This window comes from Rhincodon typus, chromosome 29 (assembly GCF_021869965.1).
Source record: "Rhincodon typus isolate 14 chromosome 29, sRhiTyp1.1, whole genome shotgun sequence".
Lineage (NCBI taxonomy): Eukaryota > Metazoa > Chordata > Chondrichthyes > Orectolobiformes > Rhincodontidae > Rhincodon > Rhincodon typus.
The window spans coordinates 13,344,387-13,350,386 of NC_063360.1; positions in this window are offsets into that span (position 1 = coordinate 13,344,387).

Genomic DNA, 6,000 nt, shown 5'->3' on the forward strand with positions numbered 1-6,000 from the left:
GTAATGTTCTATGTTCTAATATCAGTAGGCTCATAATTCAGAGGCCCAGGTTAATGCTGTCAGGAGATAGCAAGAACTGCAGATGCTGGAGTCAGAGATGACACAGTGTGGAGCTGGAGGAACACAGCAGGCCAGGCAGCATCAGAGGAACAGGAAAGTTGACGCTATCTTCAAATGTTGTAAAAACCCATCTGGTTCACTAATGTCCTTTAGGCAAGGAAATCTGTCATTCCTACCTAGTCTAGCCTCCATGTGACTCCAGACCCACAGCAATGTGGTTGACTCATAATTGTCCTTTAAAATGACCAAGAAAACTACTTAACTTATAGGCAATTAGGGATGAGCAACAAATGCTGGCCTTGTCAATGACATCCACAATCCATCGAAAATTATAAAGAACAATAAGACAAAACAATCTATTAGTGCCCACACCCACAGCATGGTTTGGTCTCTATAGCAAGCAGCTAGTATTTTAGGGATTTTACTGCTTTACACGTTCGCTTACAAATATCCAATTGTTCTGTTTGCACTCAGTCAATAAACTGAGTTAACATTTACACAAAGGAATTTCACATATATGTGTTAAATAGTGTATGATCAGAGGGAATAAAAATCCATTGTAATTTTGCAGTTAGTCTTATGATGTATAGGTCTTGAACCTTTGTATCTACATTATACTGTGTGGTATTTCAGCATGTTCTTTATTTTCCCTTCAAAGGTTAAATATGAGTTATAGAATCAACTAATAACCTGGTTTATCAGGGAAGAGTCTATCCATAGCAGGTCTTTCTTCTCTCAGCTGTATGCCCTGATTTAAACATCCCAATCCTCAAGCATCACAGGCTAATAAAAATGTGGACTTAAAAACACAGTCTCCAATGTCAAAGCTCACAGTTTTCAAGGACATCATTAGCTTCTGATATATTTCCCTGTCAACTATGCAAAAGGATAAGTTACAATCAAAACTTCAGAAACTCATCACGTATTAAAATCATATTTTGTTAAGTGAGCAAGCCAATGCTAAGAAGAGTGAGAAGTAAATTTAAAATACTCCTGAAGAATATAGGAATTGCTACTTAAAATATGTGCTGACCCATCCAGTCACCTTCTGCTTTCTTGGTCCCTTTCAAACTCAATAACAATCATATATCTTCTCCACCATCATTTTTCCAGAAAGAATATGCTCGATTTGTGAATTTGCTTGTTATAATCTGATCTTTCAATCTCATCAATGATTTGAGTTGCTTTCTTCAGTATCATTCCAAGTCTCCAGCATCTTTTTGAACTTTAGGGAGCAGAAAAATAATTCTGAACTTAGAGTATGCTGAATACTTTAAATTGTCTACCGATGAGGTAATGGGACCCCAGAGGTTAGGAAAGCTCAAATGCATTTGGATCCTTGGTAACTTGAAGTAGCTGTGGGATCAGCCAAGTAGATTAATTAGCCTTTGCGCATCATTTCTTTAATGTTCATGCTACTGAAATATTATTTCACTGAAAACATGTACAGGACCTCTTCTGGAGTTCTGCGTGCAGTTCTGTTCACCCAGTTATAGGAAGAATATTATTAAGCTGGAGAGGGTTCAGAAGAGATTTACCAGGATGTTGCTGGATATGGAAAATTTGGGTTATAAAGAAAGGCTGGATAGGTTTGGACTATTTTCACTGAAGCATAGGAGGTTGAGAGGTGACCTAATAGAAATTTATAAAATCATGAGGGGTATAGATAGGGCTACTGGTAGGTGTCTTTTTCATAGAATGGGGGATTTCAAGACTAGGGGGCATATTTTTAAGATGAGAGGAGAGAGATTTAAAAAAGACATGAGAGACAAATTCTTTACACAGAGGGTAGTTCGCTTGTGGAATGAACTTCCTGAGGAAGTGGTTTACATGAGCACAATTACAATTACAACATTTAAAAGACACTTGGATAAGTACATGAATAGGAAAGAGTTGGAGGAGCAAGCAGATGGGACGAGTTTGGTTTGGGATTATGTTCAGCATGGACTTGTTGGACCGAAGGTCTGCTTCAGTGCTGTATGACTCTATTACGCTATGATTTGAAATACACGTACAGAATTTTGAAACAAACATGGTAAGAATCTCAATTTTGTGGGTTATTACTAATGAAGCATTGGAATTCAATCATGCTGATTTTTAATCCTGGCAGAAAGTTGACAAGTGAACATTTGTAACAACCTGGAGAATTTACCTGCATTGATCATGTTATCTTTCCATGGATTTTGATTTTAACTAGAGCAGGTAGAAAGAACGCACTCCTTGTGGGGTCTATCTTCAAGTACGCAGATCAGGCTCCGATAATTTCATCACGGCCTGGCTGAAATTTTAACTGGAGATCGGTGTTGGAAAACTGTTGTATGTTGTTTGTTCCTCATCAAACCAACTTACCTGGAAGAGGCTGTGAATTGGAAGAGGCCCAAATAGGTATGCAGATTTTCTGTTTCGTGTTTACTTGCGAGTGTGTCCAGATGTTCAGGGTTAATGCTCCAAACTCCTTCCCTTCCACCCCTTCATTATATCAATGCCCTTTTGTAATCCTCGCAATAATTTGCCTGAGTGTTGGACTGCATGAAGTTAAAATCTCTTCTGTGTCATTCAGGCCCACGCATTTTGATCAAAAACAAAAATAGAAATTACTGGTGAAGCTCTGTAGGTCTGGCAACATCTGTGGAGAGAAATCAGAGTTAACATTTCAAGTCCAGTGACTCAGAACTTCCTCAGAAGCAGACATTTTGATGTTCACCCTGCTCTCCACCACACAAATCTTGCTGAAGTTCTAACTGGTCATGTGGGTTTGCATTTTTATTATGCACGTTTTTGTTTTACTTTCTGTTGAATTCCTTATTGATTTTCTTTCTGAATTGCTAATCAGCCCCTGTAAACCAATGTGATTCATCCAAGTAATGGTATCTCTATAACAACTGGAATCCTTAAGACATCTGAACAACATGTCTCACAGTTAGACCTATTGTTCTTTTCATTTCGATGTAACCCAAAACCTCTTATTACCTAGAAGAACAAACTTAGTAGCTCATATGAATACCATAACCTGTGGGTTTGCCATCTTGACTTGGAACAATATCACTGTTCCTTCACTGTTGTTGGATCAAAATCCTGAAACTTCCTTCCTATTGGAACTGGGGTAATATCTTCAATTGAATGCAGCGTTCAAGAAGATATCTTGGCACCTTCTTGAGGACAATTAGTGATTGACAATAAATGTTGACCTTGCCAGCAATTTCAATATCTTATGAATGAATTAAAAAATACTTTGATTCTGTGCATGTGAAATTTCTTGGGTGTTTTACAATATTTAAAGTGTTATATCAATGTAAGTTGCATTGTTAAAGAAGAGGTGGCCTGCAACAAGAAGGTTTCAAATATCCTATCTACCTTACCTGTGGAAATACCTACACTCCCAAGAACTGCAGCAGTTCAAGAAGACAAACTCACCACAATCTTCTTACGAGCAATTAGGAAGGGCAATAAATATTGGCCTGGCCTGCAATGACCAAATCCCAAGGTGAATAAAAGAAAACTCAAAATGAATATCACACGTGCACACAAAGAGAGTTACAGACCAATTGAGAGGATTCTAAAGTTAGTGACTGAGTGACAGCTGCAAACCAAGTGTCAGAGACTGAGATGAGTAAATACTGACTAAGATCAATTGAAGTACCTGTACTCAATACCCACCAAGAAATCAGGAGAGAATTGGTGCTGCTCCCAAACTGTGGGCCTTGATTTGTGAAATGTTTTAGATTTTGCTGGGAATGCTTCAGAGTTTACTGGGGTTTTGCAATGTGTATTATTAAAATACATAGCTGTATTGAGTGTCACAATTTTTTTAACCATCTGATGCAGGGACTGTGGAGTAAAGAGGTAAATTTTCTGTTTACAACCAGGACATGTCAGTTTTGGATAGTAGAATGCCTGTGTAACCTGAATTCCCTGTATCTGTTCAAATGTACATTTTGGTTGTCATTTTCGACACATCTGGAGAGTACGCGTAAGTCAAATTGGGAAGGAGGGGTTAAAGAACTGTTTCAGCTGTGGAGTTCCAAATGATTAAATAGCCTATGGATATTCACGATTTGGTCCCACATATGATGAATGGTTATTTGTCAAGATGAATGAATGTAGCCAATGTTCGTGAAACTACGAGTCAATAAGAGCTCGTGATTACAGGGGAGACAAAAATGGATGTAAAACATATTTTAAAAATGTTAAGTCATTCACTGAAATATAGCATCTTAATAAAGCATAACTTCCATTATCAAATCTTATTTCATACATTTAAAACATTTATGATGCCTTAAAGCATTTAAAGCAGTTGGTGTCTCTGAGACAGTTACAGAAATCACATATCAGTCTACTTTCCAGGCTAATTTTTACAAAGGAACATTGCATACCAGCATTATGTGCTATAAGAATAATGCGACACAATTGTTATGATAATATGTGTGGCTCTGCTGCAAGTTCAAAATGGATAACAACCATTTCACAATGGTTGAAAGCGAATCGGCATACTCCAGTCTTAAGGTAAAAGGCAGACAAAATTAATGAAGCACAGCCAACACTGCAGACATAATTAATTTTAAATTACTGAAAATTAAAGTAGGAAGGCTGAAATCTTTGTGTATGATTAATTACAAGTGTAATTCAAGTTGCAGCTGCTTCAAATCTTCAGTGGCCCACATCAAAAAAAAGTCAAGGTTTCATTACTATTGTGAGTAATGTTCAGTATTTCTCTTCTTGTTCCCAGATCTCTGCTTCCTTTGCTTGTGAGTTAACTGCAAGAATGTATGTAAGAACAATTCTTTCTCCCTTGGACAATGTACACGATCAGCATCTAATTGCCACCTGCTGCCCACAGAAACTGCAGCCAAGATGACACTGCAAATTCACTCACTGAGTGGGTAGACTGCTGAAACTACAAGTCTTGTCCCCAGAAATCTGCTGCACAGCATGCAAGACATTCAATAGTAAGAATTTCTATTTATTAGGAAATTTCCTGTGGCAATGGAAAACAAGTGGTGTGTTTATGAATCACAAAAGGTAGGTTTGCAGGTACAACAAATAATTAGGAAGGCAAATGGAATTTTGTCCTTCATTGTTAAAGGGATTGAGATTAAAAGCAGAGAGGTTATGTTGCAGCTGTACAAGGTGCTGGTGAGGCCACACCTGGAGTACTGTGTGCAGTTTTGGTCTCCTTACTTGAGAAAGGATGTACTGGCACTGGAGGGGGTGCAAAGGAGGTTCACTAGGTTGATTCCGGAGTGGAGGGGGTTGGCTTAAGAGGAGAGACTGAGTAGATTGGGATTATATTCATTGGAATTCAGAAGATTGAGGGGGGATCTTATAGAAACATATAAAATTATGAAGGGAATAGATAAGATAGAAGTAGAGAGGATGTTTCCACTGGCAGGTGAAGCTAGGACAAGAGGGCATAGCCTCAAGATTAGAGGGAGCACATTTAGGACTGAATTGAGAAGGAACTTCTTCACCCAGAGGGTTGTTAATCTATGGAATTCCTTGCCCAGTGGAGTAGTTGACGCTACTTCAGTAAACGTTTTTAAAGATAAGGTAGATTTTTTTTGAACAATAAAGGAATTAAGGGATACGGTGAGAACGCGGGTAAGTGGATCTGAGTCCACGAAAAGATCAGCCATGATCTTATTGAATGGCGGAGCAGGCTCGAAGGGCCGGACGGCCTACTCCTGCTCCTAGCTCTTATGTTCTTATGTTTAATAATAGACACTTCATAACCATTGATAATGAAAATGACACTGATAAACAATGTCTGGGCCATTGTTTATTTAAAACACAATTTCTTTTATTTTTAAAATTGAAGTTACATATTTTTCTAAAAAATATCAAAATTAAAGTTTCTTTTACCATGAACTCACTGCCATTTATCATCATAAGGTCGTAACACGGAGTTCATTTCAGTTGCATCAGATTTCCTGATTGTTTAAA